Below are 16,532 nucleotides of genomic sequence, written 5' to 3' on the forward strand. Positions count from 1 at the left end.
CCTCAAGGCCAGTGTCCCGGAGCTTCATACTTTGGGTCGGGGGATACAACTGGGGAGAATGACCAGCACCTCGCCCAGGCGGTCTCACCTGCTATGCTGAAAAGGGGCCTTGTGGTAGGATGGGATGTTTGGATGGAACAGGCAAGGAAGAGGGAAGGAAGCGGCCGTGGCCTTAAGTTAGGTACACATCCCGACATTTGCCTGGAGGTGAAGTGGGAAACCACGGAAAACCACTTCTAGGATGGCTGAGGTGGGAATCGAGCCCACCTCTGCTCAGTTGACCTCCCGAGGCTGAGTGGACCCCGTTCCAGCCCTCGTACTTTTTCAAATTTCGTGGCAGAGCCGGGAATCGAACCCGGACCTCTGGGGGTGGCTGCTAATCACACTAACCACTACACCACAGAGGCGGACAGGCTAATCATTTACTATTTATTATATCCTATGGTTCAGATAACGATCTTTCATTTTGATGGCCAAAGTGAAGACCGATTTCTGACGGTTTCTCCTTCCATTCACAAAATTCTGCTGCCGCTAGATTATTGTTCACCTTGTCCGGCTCCTTGACAAAATGGTTAGCGTGCAGGTCTCTGGTCCAGATTGTCTCGGGTCGATTCCGGGCCGGATCGGTGATTTTAACCTTCATTGGTCAATTCTAATGGTTCGAGGAGTGGGTGCGTGCGCCGTCTTCATCATTAGAATTCATCACGTATAGGGCCCCATCCTCACAGACGCACAGGTCGCCTGAAATGCCTCATCCCGAAAGACCTGCACGAGGCCTCTTCGGAGACCGCACGCCATTATTACATTATTCATTTTCGTTCTTAAGACGTGTAGCAGCCCTTAACCAGACTATGTATTCATTAACTGAGACCCTAGCTTTAACTCCTTACAATGTCTCATTCGACTGGAATCAAATTATTATTATGATTATTATTGGACTGTTATTATTACTTGTGCCATAGATTTCATTAAAATTCCTTCATGGCGTGAAGGTTAGCATGGAAGCTGCCCACTTGACACTACAATGAATTAAAACATATCCTCTTCAATAGGCGGCCTTATGGTGTAAGAGTAGCGTACGTGTCTCCTACCCGGATGCACCGGGTTCGATTCCCAGCTACGTAATTGATTTTACCTGGATCAGAAGGCTGGTTTGAGGTCCACTCAGCCTACGTCATTATAATTTTTATTTATTTATTTATTTATTTATTTATTTATTTATTTATTTATTTATTTATTTATTTATTTATTTATTTATTTATTCAGGATCAGCAACAGATTTACGCCGAATTACAGGAGTTATCTGACGGTGAGATGACGACCCGGTTAGAAGGTCAAGAAAACGGCCGAGAGGGTTCATCGTGTTGATCAGACGAAATCTGGTAATCTGCAAGCCCTTCTAGCTGAGCAGCGGTCGTTTTGTATTCCATTGCCCTTCGGGGCTTCTTCAGTTCTGGGGAGAAGCCTGGAGTTGTTTTTCGAAAATATTAATGATGAGCGGTCTACTGGTTCTCTGGTGCATTGGTTCATCATTAACACATATTATTTGAACGTTTTCAAACTTTTTGACAAATATAGTGATAATGATGTTAAGAAAAAGTACCTGTTAATCATTACAATTAGCAGGTTAAAAACTTTCATTGCCTCACAAGTCGTTGAAATGATGGGTGAGAAGGGACGTATCACACATGGCTCATTAGGACTTGGTAGAATACATGGTGAGCTTGCATCCGGGAGATAGTAGGTTCGAATCCCACTATCGGCAGCCCTGAAAATGGTTTTCCGTGGTTTCCCATTTTCACACCAGGCAAATGCTGGGGCTATACCTTAATTAAGGCCACGGCCGCTTCCTTCCAACTCCTAGGCCTTTCCTATCCCATCGTCGCCATAAGACCTTTCTGTGTCGGTGCGACGTAAAGCCCATAGAAAAAAAACAAGAAAAAAAGAAAAAAGAATACATGGTCCCAGAACAAGAGCGAGCAGCCTTGGTAAAAAGAAGCCAAGAAATTGGCCATCCTAGTAGTGGTATTTCAATGGTTTTACTCTTCAGCTTAAGGTGAATGCAGAGATAGTACCCAAACAATGAGGTATTATTATTTTATATTGATATTTATTTTACTTCCCTCCAGCACAGACAGGTTTTATGGTGACGATGGGATAAGAAAGGGTAGGACTGGCAAGAAAATAACGGTGGCTCTAATTAAGATACAGTCCAACCATTTGCCTGGTATAAAATGGGAAACAACAGAAAACCATCTTCAGGGCTGCCGACAGTGCGGTTCGAACTCTCTATTCCCCGAATGCAAGCTCAATTTTTTTTTTTTTTTGCTAGTTGCTTTACGTCGCACCGACATAGACAGGTCTTATGCCGACGATGGGATAGGAAAGGCCTAGGAATGAGAAGGAAGCAGCCGTGGCCTTAACTAAGGTACAGTCCCAGCATTTGCCTGGTGTGAAAATAGGAAACAACGTTAAACCATCTTCAGGGCTGCCGACAGTGGGGTTCGAACCCACTATCTCACGGATGCCATCTCACAGCTGCGCGACCCTAACCGCATGGCCATCTCACTCGGTAAGCTCAAAGCTACGAGACCCAAACCACATAGCCAGTTCGGTCTAATGAGGTATTATTATTATTATTATTATTATTATTATTATTATTATTATTATTATTATTATTATTATTATTATTATTTTGCACACAGCACACATACAAAGTGAATCTGAAATATAACGAATGGCAGAATGGGTATAACCGAAGGATATAGAGACTTCTTTGCGTCCGAGTTTGAAGTCCCACTGCCGCGAAGATGAGACCACAGTGTGTCAGATATATTCCCTTAGAGCATGCTTATAAATTGCAGACATGTGTTCTATGAATAAATATGAACACAAGATACTGTACTACACATGTACAGTAAACACGTTAGCTGCAGTTTCTTACTCTATCAAGGGCTTGCATATCGTGAAATATTACGAGAAGGCAATCTTGCAAATTTCTTCAAAGGAATGTCACTGACACACAAATTCTCAATTTCACCAAACCCTTCCAAAACTTTGGTAACTTTACACATAAGTTAGAACAAAATTAATTACTGTTTTGACACACACTTTAAAATTTCCGTTTAATAGCTTCTACCTTGATGCCTTTGAGTGAATGAATTCCTTTGTCAATGCCATGCGCCCCATTAAGTGTCTCAGTCAACAGTTTAGTTGATGTTTCTCATTTATTCACAGAGTGACGAAAAAACACAACTTCGCAGATATGTAAAATGACCCATTTTTAATAAACTCTCTTTAAGTAATTTCTGAAAATTTAAATGGGGAACTGTCATCCATATTTCGTAAATCTGTTACTGATTTACAGTTTCCTATATTGTCTGCATATTACAATTATGCTTCTACCTATGCCCCTAACGAGCAACTATAATAGATATAAATGGAAGCACAAGATCCAGATTTTTGGCTTTGAGTTGGAACACATGTTTGTAATTGAAATTAATTTGTCTATCTCATAGTATAAGCTACAGGCCTACTCAAAATGTCTTTGTAAACCATGTACTATACAAGTTACGTTGATAATGTTTGGAAAGCTTACAGAAAAGCATTCTGCTAAGGCAGCAGGTGGTACAGTTACCCCTGTTTCTTCCCAAACATATGCAACCAGCTAGGAATTAAATGTCTCTTAGTCCAGTCTTGCGCAACATCTTACAGCAATTTTATGTGCAGGTAGTCCCATATAGACTTCTCCGCACAATAGAGAAACGGTACAAGTGGCAGTAAGTTAGGCCCATCTCAAAAACACTGTGCCATTTTATGTAGAGTGGAGTCCAATACCACTGACATTTTTACGAAATGTTACGGCACTGTACAAAGCATACCCATCCCTCTAGCTCTTGGTAGAGAATTGTGCACCTGATTGGTTCAAAAGGCCATTTTCTTTTGACAGTAAAGGGTGGTCACGGTATAATAGAAAACGTGATAGGTTAGGACTAATTGCAGACATGTCAATTCACCGTCATTTTGTGTAGTCTCATCACGTCGAAACTGATAGAAACGCATTTTTCACAGTATTTTATAATCTATGGCAGGCAAATGCTGTACAGCAGATGTGATAGCTTACGCCATGTAATTACTACAATTAGAACGTTCATAAAACTAAACCATAAGGCTGTTCGTTCGTTCGTTCGTTCGTAATCGGTTTTCCCTCCATGGTCGGTTTTTCCCTCGGACTCAGCGAGGGATCCCACCTCTACCGCCTCAAGGGCAGTGTCCTGAAGCTTCAGACTCCGGGTCTGGGGATACAACCGGGGAGGATGACCAGTACCTCGCCCAGGCGGCCTCACCTGCTATGCTGAACAGGGGCCTTTTGTGGGGATGGGAAGTTTGGAAAAGATAGACAAGGAAGAGGAAAGGAAGCGGCTGTGGCCTTAAGTTAGGTACCATCCCGGCATTTGCCTGGAGGAGAAGTGCGAAACCACGGAAAACCACTTCCAGGATGGCTGAGGAGGGAATCGAACACCCCTCTACTCAGTTGACCTCCCGAGGTTGAATGGGCCCCGTTCCAGCCCTCGTACCACTTTTCAAATTTCGTGGCAGAGCCGGCAATCGAACCCGGGCCTCTGGGGGTGGCAGCTAATCACATTAACCACTACATCACAGAGGCGGTCCATAAGGCTGTAACACATCAATAATTTTACGAAGCGAGAACGTTCGCTTTCGTCGTGAATACAGAATTTAAGAGCTAGTCGTACAAGCAGGAAGTAACTGCGAGGAATTAGACATGGTAGATATACCTTGGTAAACTACATAGATAAGTGAGGGTTCGAAACTATACTGAGTCGTACCTTTTTTAACTTTTATTTCGTACGCTTCTAGGCATTCTTTACGAAGATTTGATTTTTCTGGTAATGTCCTTACGTCGCACCGACACAAATAGGTCTTACGACGACGATGGGATAGGAAATGCCTAGGAGTTGCAAGGAAGCGGATGTGGCCTTAATTAAGGTACAGCCCCAGCATTTGCCTGGTGAGGAAATGGGGAACCACGGAAAACCATCTTCAGGGCTGCCGACAGTGGGATTCGAACCCACTATCTCCCGGATGCAAGTTTGCAGCCGGACGACTCTAACCGCACGGCCAACTCGACCGGTGATTTATCTGAAGTTTCGGATATTCATCTAAAAAGTTATATTAAACAGACATAGTAATTATCGCCACGTAATCACCGACTACGGACAAATTCATTGTGAATACCACCTGAAACATAATGCTGAACTCATTTAACCAAGTAATAGGTACATAGGCCTACTCTACTCGTTGGGAATGTGGCAACTATCTGGGAGACAAAGACGACGATGGTTAGACTCGATTTCTAACGATTTAAAGATAAGAGGTATAGAACTAAATGAGTCCACAACACTACTTGCAAATCGAGGATTGTGGCGACGTTTAGTAAATTCTCAGAGGCTTGCAGACTGAACGCTGAAAGGCATAACAGTCTATAATGATAATGTATGTAATGTATGTACCTACCGTATTTGCAATGAAATTTTGGATTGAACTGAAAAACTGCTGTAAAGATTAACAATTTATTTTATATATTTACAGCAGAATTATTGAAAATATGCATTTATATAAATACAGTAGCGCACAAAAGTACTTTGGCATAGTGTTTTCGACCAGTAAAGGATGGCAGCAGAAACATAGATGACTTAAGTATAGTGTGTGAGGGTGGAGGAGAGTTACAGTGTTTACTGCTACGCTGCAAAGTCAACAAGTCTAGGTATAGTAAGTGTATTCTATTATGCATTAGCACAGCAATGTATCTTAAACATTCTTTTGAAATTAATGGTTTAGATATTTCATTCTCAATTGTACATTTCTCTGTGTTGCAGGTAATTGAAAATCATTAACCAGACCAATGCCAGCTCCTAAGCGTAAAGAGTACTCCGGGGCCGATGACCTTCGATGTTAGGCCCCTTAAAACAACAAGCATCATCATCATCAAAGAGTACTCCATAGTGTTCAAGGAGGCATTAATACGTGCCTTGTAGGAGGGTAGATTTCAGGAAGAGTTTGCCCTTACGGTTAACATATCAAGGCAACTAGGTAAGCCATGGTCCTTTGGGGCTGTTGCGGCATGGGGCCTGGTTTTATATGGTAGCATATGCCTGTCCAAAATATTCTTGTTGTCAGGACCCTTCATTATGCCACCGATGCGTACTAAAACTGCACACTGTACGTGGTCATGTGCACAATAAACCACGACAAGATCGACCTCAAAAATCAACCAAGAGAATAGACAGGCTAATTAGAATGCAATCAGTGGCAGACCCTAGAAAGCGAGCTCGATATAACACTGATCTGAGGCAAAAAGATGGAGTAGACATCCATGTATCTACTGTAAATAATAGGTTAAAAGAGCAGGATTTGTTACCTCACCGCCGTTGAGAAACCCCTCCTATGTGCACGCAACTGGAAGACTTGCCTTTGCGAATGATAACCGTAACTGCACACAGCAGGAGTGATCTATGGTATAATGGAGCGACGAAAGCACATTTAATATGATATCATATGATGGTATTCAATATGTTCGTCGCCCTATAAATAAAAGATACCACCCACTCTGACAGGTTCCAACTGTAAAACATGGAGGTATGAACGTCATTAACACGAGATTCTCCGCTAAGGATGTAGGTCTATTAGTGCGCATCGGTGGCATAATGAAGGGTCCTGACTATAAGAATACTTTGGACAAACATATGCTACCACCGGGCGAGTTGGCCGTGCGCGTAGAGGCACGCGGCTGTGAGCTTGCATCCGGGAGATAGTAGGTTCGAATCCCACTATCGGCAGCCCTGAAAATGGTTTTCCGTGGTTTCCCATTTTCACACCAGGCAAATGCTGGGGCTGTACCTTAATTAAGGCCACGGCCGCTTCCTTCCAACTCCTAGGCCTTTCGTATCCCATTGTCGCCATAAGACCTATTTGTGTCGGTGCGACGTAAAGCCCCTAGCAAAAAAAAAAAAAATATATGCTACCATATAAAACCAGGCCCCATGCCGCAACAGCCCCAAAGGAACATGGCTTACCAAGCGACCACTGCTCAGCCCGATGTCCTGCAGATGACGAGGTGTCATATCGTCAGCACAAGGAATCCTCTCGGCCGTTATTCTTGGCTTTCTAGACCGGTGCCGCCATCTTACAGTCAGATGGCCCCTCAATTATAATTACGTACGCTGAGTGGACCTCGAACGAGTCCTCATGTCCCTGACCTGGCCGGGAATCGAATTCGTGGCTTCTGAGTGTAAGGCAGACACGCTAACCCTACACCGCGGGGCGGGCTATATATTAAAAGGAATATGCCACGAAAATTGTGTTTTCAACATGAAAATGATCCTAAACATCGATGTAAATGTGTAAAATTATGTGTAAAAGAAGACGATAAAAATGTTGCCGTGGCCACGTCAAAGTTCGAATTCAAATCCAATATGAAATGAAATAAAACGGCGTATGGCTTTTAGTGCCGGGAGTGTCCAAGGACAAGTTCGGCTCGCCAGGTGCAGGTCTTTTGATTTCACACCCGTAGGCGACCCACACTTCTTGATGAGGATGAAATTATGATGAAGACACATACACCCAGCCCCCGTGCCAGGGAAATTAACCAATTATGGTTAAATTTCACGATCCTGCCGGGAATCGAGACCCGGGACCTCTGTGACCAAGGGCAGCACGCTAACCATTTAGCTATAGAGCCAGACAAATCCGATAGAATACATGTGAGAGCTTCCGGACACACGTGAAATGACATGATCACACAAATAAAGCGGAGTTCTTAACAGTTTGAATTCTGAATGTGCGAAATGCCTAAAAACAAAATTAGATTCCTTGGTGCTTTCAACCGTGGGAGATGTGATGCTGTGATACAAGCAAAAGCATATGCTACTATACTGTATAAAACCAGACACTATGGCGCAACAGCCCCGGAGGGCCATGGCTTACCAAGTGACCGAGATATTAGTTGCTGCGTTCAGAAAAGGAACGCTTGTTTGATTTACTTGTCAAAAAGTTATTTGTCAACATATTTATGAGCTTTCAATTTCACAATTTAATTTTGTCACAAACAATATTCTGCCCCCAAATAGTTATTTTGTTCTGATGTACATTTTTGTTGTTCATATTTTTCTTATGTTTTGTTCAAGAAGCAAAACAATGCTGTGAAATAAACTATTGCGACAAACGTTGTTGTGAAATCGCGTATGAACGGTACTGTATGCCTTTTCTTCTTCTTAATCTGTTTACACTCCAGGGTCGGTTTTTCCCTCGGACTGAGCAAGGGATCCCACCTCTACCGCCTCAAGGGCAGTGTCCTGGAGCTTCGGACTTTGGGTCGGGGGATACAACTGGGGAGAATGACCAGTACCTCGCCCAGGCGGCCTCACCTGCTATGCTGAATAGGGGCCTTGTGGAGGTATGGGAAGATTGGATGGGACACGCAAGGAAGAGGGAAGGAAGCGGCCGTGGCCTTAAGTTAGGTACCATCCCGGCATTTGCCTGGAGGAGCAGTGGGAAACCACGGAAAATCACTTCTAGGATAGCTGAGGTGGGAAATGAACCCACCTCTACTCAGTTGAACTCCGGAGGCTGTGTAGACCCCCTTCCAGCCCTCGTACCACTTTTCAAATTTCGTGGCAGAGCCGGGAATCGAACCCGGACCTCTGAGGGTGGCAGCTAATCACACTAACCACTACACCACAGAGGCGGACTACTGTATGCTTACGGATATAAAAATCCTTTTTCCTAATTATCATCAATAAGGCGTGACCGTCTCCTTGGCCGAATGATCAGCGTTATGGCCTTTGGTTCAGAGCGCATCGACTTCGATTCCCGACTTCGTCGGTGATTTTAATCCCAAAAGGTTTATTCCCTTCGTTTCAGGATTGCGTGTTAGTGTTGGCCACAGCATCACTACAATTCACACACAGCACACAACTCTATCTTCCACCACAATAACAGGCAGTTTTTCATACACGGTTAATGCCGCACACACGCGTTGAATGGTCTGTCTTACACGGGATGCCCCAGGCTAGCAATAACCTAACGATATTATCATTATCAATAGTGGTCATTCATCAAAGTGTATTTTTTCCTCATAGAGCTGGTATCTTCCAATGGATAGTTGTATTTTGCGCTCAACAGAATGTACTTCAGAGAAAAAATCTTCGTTGAAGACGAGTGACAAGGCCATATACAGTAGAATCAGAAATAAAGAAGTATTTACAACAGTTCTATTTATACGGAAATATTTCGTAGAAATGATTCCCGCCCATCCTTGTCCGACTCGTTGGCTGAATGGTTAGGGTACTGGCCTTCGGTTCAGAGGGCATCGGGTTCGATTCCCGGCCGGGTCGGGAATTTTAATCGCTTCAGATTAATTCCTCTGGCTCGGGGACTGGGTGTATGTATCCGTCCCAACACTCTGTCTGCTCATCATATACAGACATCACACTATACAAACAACCACAACAGAAACACGCAATAGTGATTACATCCCTCCATATATGGTTGGCATCAGGAAGGGCATCCGGCCGTAAAACATGGCCAAATACACACGTGCGACACAGTTAGCACCCGCGACCTCGCACGTTTGGGAAGAAGGGGTAGCAAAAGATGAAGAAGAAGAAGAAGAAGAATAAGAATACGAAGAAGAAGAAGAAGAAGAAGAAGAAGAAGATTCCCGCCCATCCCTCCAATCGATTTAATATTTCCTGTAAAGCTTGTTTAAATGAAAATTGTCTTCTCGATACCAAAATTCAGAATGATCCCCTTTTTTTATCATCGTCCAACAAATTCCAATGGACGATATTGAAAGAAACCGATGATTTTTCAGTGCATATTATGCTAATAATAATCCCGTTAAGAAACGGAACAGGGATTAGACATATATTATAATACCAATAATAAAATGTAAAATATTCACGGGAACACTCTTACACTTAGCGATATATGCATACTGTATAAATATGTATATATTTACTTCTAAAATCCACCACGGTTAACGTAAGTTTATCTTCTTTCTTTCTCAAATATGTTTTCTCTTAAGGACATGCATTTGTGAACGAATTTATTGCGTGAGGCTGTATTCTTTTCTTATTTCCTAAAGCAGTTTCTTTTGTCAAAAGTGAATCGGTGAGGATAATTTTCACTGGTAATGAAAAGGAGTACCATACGGAGTCATCACCGGTAGACAGTTCCCATTCAAGATTCAATTTTGCTCCTTTGTGGGAAGACGAGAAGAATTGCGTGGAGTAATTCGCAAAGGAGTTGGGGAGGAAGTTCCCTTAATGACGCCTGGAAGACATTCTTACAGATTATGAATGTCAATATAGAGTATGAAATTAAGGGGACGAAAATGGATTTTTGCATTAGAAAGAGTGTAGGAATAAAATAAAAAGCAAAGAAACACAAGGAGAGAAAATAAATCCTTGTCATATCTGGGACGCATTGTTGAATAGTACACGCTGATGTAGCTTATCTCTGTTCTGCTGGCGAGCTTATATTCCTTGGAATTGATGTTGATGACGTCATTTTTTACGTCTCTGTAGCACAAAATGCTACAAAACCGAGACAGGAGACGTCGTGGTCTAATAACGGGAAATTCAAGCGGGGACTGGACGTTGTGTTTGGCCTTCACTCTGTTTCATGTAGCATATTTCACGAGATTTCTTTCGCTGTCGTGTCCGCGAGGAAATGAATTTCCCTACCGTTCATCGCATTGTGATCCAGTCGTATACAGTGAATTATGTATTACATTACTGGAACATAGAAAACAAATGGGACTATGTCCTTTAGTGTGAGTTGTCCGGGAAATATTTTCTTGTTAGTAATAGTTTAATGACCGCTCGTATGTCGTTCTTTCAAGGCTTCCATATCACGGACGTCAACTTTAATATCATGATCAGTAATAATAGTAATGAAACCAGTGGAGCTTACAATATCTCATTGGGGCCAGAGACTGCTATCAAGAATACCTTCCTTCTGTAGGATAGCACCGGAAAACACGTGTTCAAAGGACAACTCCCACCGACCGTCTCTCGTTATTGAGTCACAATTCATCATAAAAATATATCTTAAGTTGAATAATGTTGTACATATGAGATAAACTAGGAAGTTTATAAAATATAATAATGCTCCGAAATTTTTCGTCGTGTAATAGAAAGTAAACGTGACTGACGGAAGGAATCGCTCTAGTTAGACGGAACTTCAGGCACCACTACTTAAAATATTAAATTCCCACATCTTTAGCCCGAATTCGATTCTGGGCTTGGATACCAAAATATTTAAATCTTTATATGAGGGTTCGAAAAGAGTGCACTCTGATTCATGAGGACTAGATCAGACCACCACGTTTGAATATCCTGGGAGTGATTTGCAATGTATTCCATTTTCAGTGCCTCGTGAATATCGCAAGTAGACCATAATTTCAGGTCATGGCCGTTTCCATCGGAATCCAAGCCTTAATTTAATTACAAATGTGCATCACACTCACTTGGGTTATTTACGAGACGGACATTAAATACACAACGTTGCGGACCGAGAATTTCAAAGCCACGAAATATACTGTACATATCCAAACTTTGCCTTCAATACGCAGCTGTTGAAATATCAACACGGTATACGGCAGTGAAAAAATATATCCTATACCAATTCATGCCACAAAATGACAATTATCCGGATCATCGCAGAAAGAAAGAATCGTTAGGTAAGTACAAGAATCTAACAAGGATTCGTCTAGATATAAGTCAGCCCATTCAATCACCACAGAATAGCAGTAACAAGAGTTTAAGGTCCTTGCAATCGATATAGATTTTTCAGGAGGCTGAAGTGTCCGAACTTTACGTTCAGTAGTAGAGAAGGTTTACTTAACCCATAAATGCACGGTGAAGTAAATCTGCAACAAGGGTTAAGAAAATGATGTGTTCGTCTCTGGAGGGAGTTCCGTAAACTGGTGCGTGCTTACTATGTGCTTCATATTGTTAATAGAATACCTTTGATATTGACTACGGGGTGGCTGACTGCACAGTGGATTTACATTAGTATGCCATGTACTGATGAGCATGAAGAGGTTATTCTGTTGCACTAAGCTGAAGTATGAAATGCATTCTTCCTCACTAAAAGGCATTTTTTGAAGACTGGACTGATCATAGTTAAAGTGGAAAATCAAACGAAATCATTGCATATTTGCATAATGCAGAGAGTATAAAATTGTTCCTACCACAAAATTTGAAGTGTTTCTTCGTTTCAACAAAGAACTGCTACTCCAGTGTCCAACAGTAGCTTGGAGTGATCACTCTGGTATTCTTGGCCGTGAGAAAGCAGGCAGAATGAACACGAACCAGAAATGTAAATCATTTGCAGCAAATGAGAGTAACAACGGGAGAATGAACATTTTTTGTGCATATTGTAGACTATCCTATTCACATGTCGATTGTGGGACAGAGGTAGCTATTATGTTTCATCCTATTTCAAGTCAAAGAATAATCAAAGGAGCGTTTTACTAGTTATATGAAGACGATAAGTGAATTGCCACAAATGTGCGGTTGAGTCAGTACCAGATATGCTAACTGACCAAAACGCCGCATTTGTGAATTACTGCACATACATATAACACAAGAAAATTTCCCCACTGACTTCGTGCAGACTTAACATTGCACAATCAGCACGGTCGGTGTGGTTAAATGTTTTGCTATAAACATACAAAACTGCGTAAACGACTCAGCAACACTGAAACAGTGAACCCTGTAAGAACCCCGATGTTAAGCAACATCGAGCGTAGTCAACTCTTGGTTGGATAGCCACGTGCTGTTGGCTAGAAGAAGAATATGAAGAAATTGGCCACAGTACTTCAAGCAAACTCTGACTTTGATCAGAAGAACCTCGATGTAAGGACCCCGATGTTAAGCAACATCGAGCGTAGTCAACTCTTGGATTGATAGCCACGTGCTGTTGGCTAGAGGAGAAGTATGAAGGAACTAGCCACTCTACTGCAAGTGAACTCTGATTTTGATCAGTGACCTCTGGCCTGGCTGGGGTACTGACTAGGTCACCAGATTACCAGTTTGGACAACGTACTCCTTATGCGTTAAAATGTTACATCTCGTGATCAGCAAGGCGGTCAACGAATGAAGTTCTGTCCGTTTACTTAAAACACTATGCCTTATTGCATTTTGAATACCTTGTTCCTGTGTCACACTTTTCTTACGTGATTTTTCGCGGGAATTGTCATACATGGTCTTACCTATATTTTTCAGAAATGAACTTAGTTCCGTAACGTAATTTGTCTCGTAACACTTCGTATTTATATGCAAGTATTCGTCTACAATATTTTTAGCACTTCTAGCACGTCGAAGTCCGACTCGTTGGCTTAACGGTCAGCGTACTGGCCTTCCGTTCAGAGGGTCCCGGGTTCGATTCCCGGCCGGGTCGGGGATTTTAACCTTCATTGGTTAATTCAAATGGCCCGGAGGCTGGGTGTTTGTGTTGTCCCCAACATCCCTGCAACTCACACACCACACATAACACTATCCTCCACCACAATAACACGCAGTTACCTACATATGGCAGATGCCGCCCACCCTCATCGGAGGGTCTGCCTTACAAGGGCTGCACTCGGCTAGAAATAGCCACACGAAATTAATTATTAAGCACGTCGAATATACAGAGTGGTCAGAGACAACGCGAACCGGATATATGAGCGAGAGAGCGCTGCTCATACTGATACATAATTCGATATCCCACGCCGTTGTCGTTTAATCAGCTGCTAAATTTAGCCAATGCGATCGCTTCGCGGGCAAATTCAAATGGGTTTTTCGAGACGGTGTTGCTGAATATACACGTGACTTAAGATTGTCTCGAGAGTCATTCCGAGGTATCAGCATCGAACACAAACACACCGTGACTTAAAATGGTCTTGAGAGCCATTCTGAGGTATCAACATCGAACGCAAACACACCGTGACTTAAAATGGTCTTGAGAGCCATTCTGAGGTATCAACATCGAACGCAAACACACCGTGACTTAAAATGGTCTTGAGAGCCATTCTGAGGTATCAACATCGAACACAATCACACCGTGACTTAATATGGTCTCAAGAGCCATCCCGAGGTATCAGCAGCGAACACAAACACACCGTGAAAAAAATTAATTCGATATCCCGCACCACTGCCATTTCATCAGCTGCTGAAGTTCGCCAATCAGGTCGCTTCTCAGGCGAATTCAGATTATGTAAAAATGGCCATCACGAGGTATCAGCATCGAACACAAACACACCGTGAATTAAGATGGTCTCGAGAGCCATTCCGAGGTATCAGCATTGAACGCAAACACACCGTGGGTTTCAGCCAAGGCCACCGTTGCTTACTTGCTGTGGCGTGATCTGTCACGTCGGTATTAGTGTTTATAGACCACACCTGGTTAGACCACACCTGGCGAAGATTTTTCTTCGATTGGTGCTCTCAACCTGGTATTTTCTTTCTTGCTATGTGCTTTACGTCGCACCGACACAGATAGGTTTTGTGGCGACGATGGGAGAGGGAAGGCCTAGGAGTGGGCCGTGGCCTTAATTAAGGTACAGCCCCAGCATTTGCCTGGTGTAAAAATGGGAAACCATGGAAAACCACCTTCAGGGCTGCCAACAGTGGGATTCGAACCCACTATCTCCCGGATGCAAGCTCACAGCTGCGCGACTCTAACCGCACGGCCAACTCGCCCGGTCAACCTGGTCTTAAGCCACGGGCAGATTTAGCAAAACCACCTCGGAAATCCTGTTTGAATTCGCCTGAGAAGCGACCAGATTGGCTAACTTCAGCAGCTGATAAAATGACAGTAGTGCGGGATATCGAATTAATTTTCGTCAGATTATTTATCAGTATGATCAACCCTCTAACGCTCATTCAAACCCGAATATACTGATTCGCACATACAAGTAACACGCAGTGCATACAATGTAAAACTTGACCACATTTCCAATGCAAAAGTGATATCTTCACCTAAACTGTATAAGCGTCCAACAAAGAGTCGTTATATTTCTTCAGAGAGGGTCGTTAGACTTTATTGACACTGCGATAAATCCTGGACTAAGCAGCCACTCGCTTTTTCTGGACGAAGAAAGAGTAGGCCATCGATATAAGTCAACCACTTCCCCATTTCACATTCACCGCTTGTGAACAGTTTTGAAAGACAGAGTTGCTGCACTTCTGTGTGCCATGTTTACCTTAAATGAAATGTCACCCTTCAGATTTCCTGCCTGGAAATACGGTCAGCGAAATGTACACGCGATTTCGCGTAGCAAGTCCCAGATCCACCGAAGTTAACGTATGTTCGTTGTCCTGCTTTGCTAATTCAGCACGAATAATGTTGGGATATCTTTCAAATAAAAATTCTGAAGCTTTCCTTTTGGAAATACTGCTTACTTCGTGCCGGAATAAATTTATCTCATCTATGCCTGTATTATTATGAGGAAAATTACACTTACGCATGAATCATGTCCTTCCCTTTTTCCTGTTGCGCAACCCTTTGCTGTGCAGCTATTTCGAACACACAGCCATTTGCACTTGTTACACTTGAATACTGTACGTAATGCACATTAATAAAACTACCCACAACAACGCTAGCTTACACTGGTATCCCTCCATCGGTGCTGCGCCACCTTGGTATATGCAGGAGAGTAACTTTGTCGTAATTCATATATCCTCCGATAGGTAATGTTGTAGATTTTCACGCATATATATTTCATTAACATTTACACTTGTTCGAGACTTTCGTCGTACTCTTTTTCAATGATGGACAACAAGACCGAGCTTTATAGCTGCAGTCACTTAAGTGCGGCCAGTATCCAGTATTCGGGAAATAGTGGGTTCGAACCCCACTGTCGGCAGCCCTGAAGATGGTTTTCCGTGGTTTCCTATTTTCACACCAGGCAAATGCTGGGGATGTACCTTAATTAAGGCCACGGCCGCTTCCTTCCCTCTCCTAGCCCTTTGCTGTCCAATCGTCGCCATAAGAACTATCTGTGTCGATGCGACGTTAAACAACTTGTAAAAAAGACAACTTCAAGAATTTATTTCATCATCGTTACTTCATGGGGTGTCGGTTCTATAAAAAGCAAAGTCATCTCCGTTAAGGCCATGAAGGCCCTTGGAGGGATGGAAGATAAAGGCTTCCACTATCCGTAACCTCGGCACTTGATGGGATAGAGTGGCCAGCTCTACGCGCCGGCAGCCTTTGCCCCTAGGAATTAAGCTGGCACTCATTTTTGGTGTAGGTTGGGTGAACCTCAGGGCCATGTGAGCCTCCGGAAGTGGAAATCTCGTTTCTTTAATTTTATGACTTCCTGACTGGGAATCCAACCCACGTCCTTCCGGGAGAACCGGCCTCGGCCAGGCAACCGCTGTCAGTTCTTTCTTTATTATAATTATACAGTGTGTGAGGGAACGATACTCCAAAAACGTGAGGGGTGTATAGGAAGTGTT

The sequence above is a fragment of the Anabrus simplex genome, chromosome 2 (genome assembly GCF_040414725.1).
Source record: "Anabrus simplex isolate iqAnaSimp1 chromosome 2, ASM4041472v1, whole genome shotgun sequence".
Lineage (NCBI taxonomy): Eukaryota > Metazoa > Arthropoda > Insecta > Orthoptera > Tettigoniidae > Anabrus > Anabrus simplex.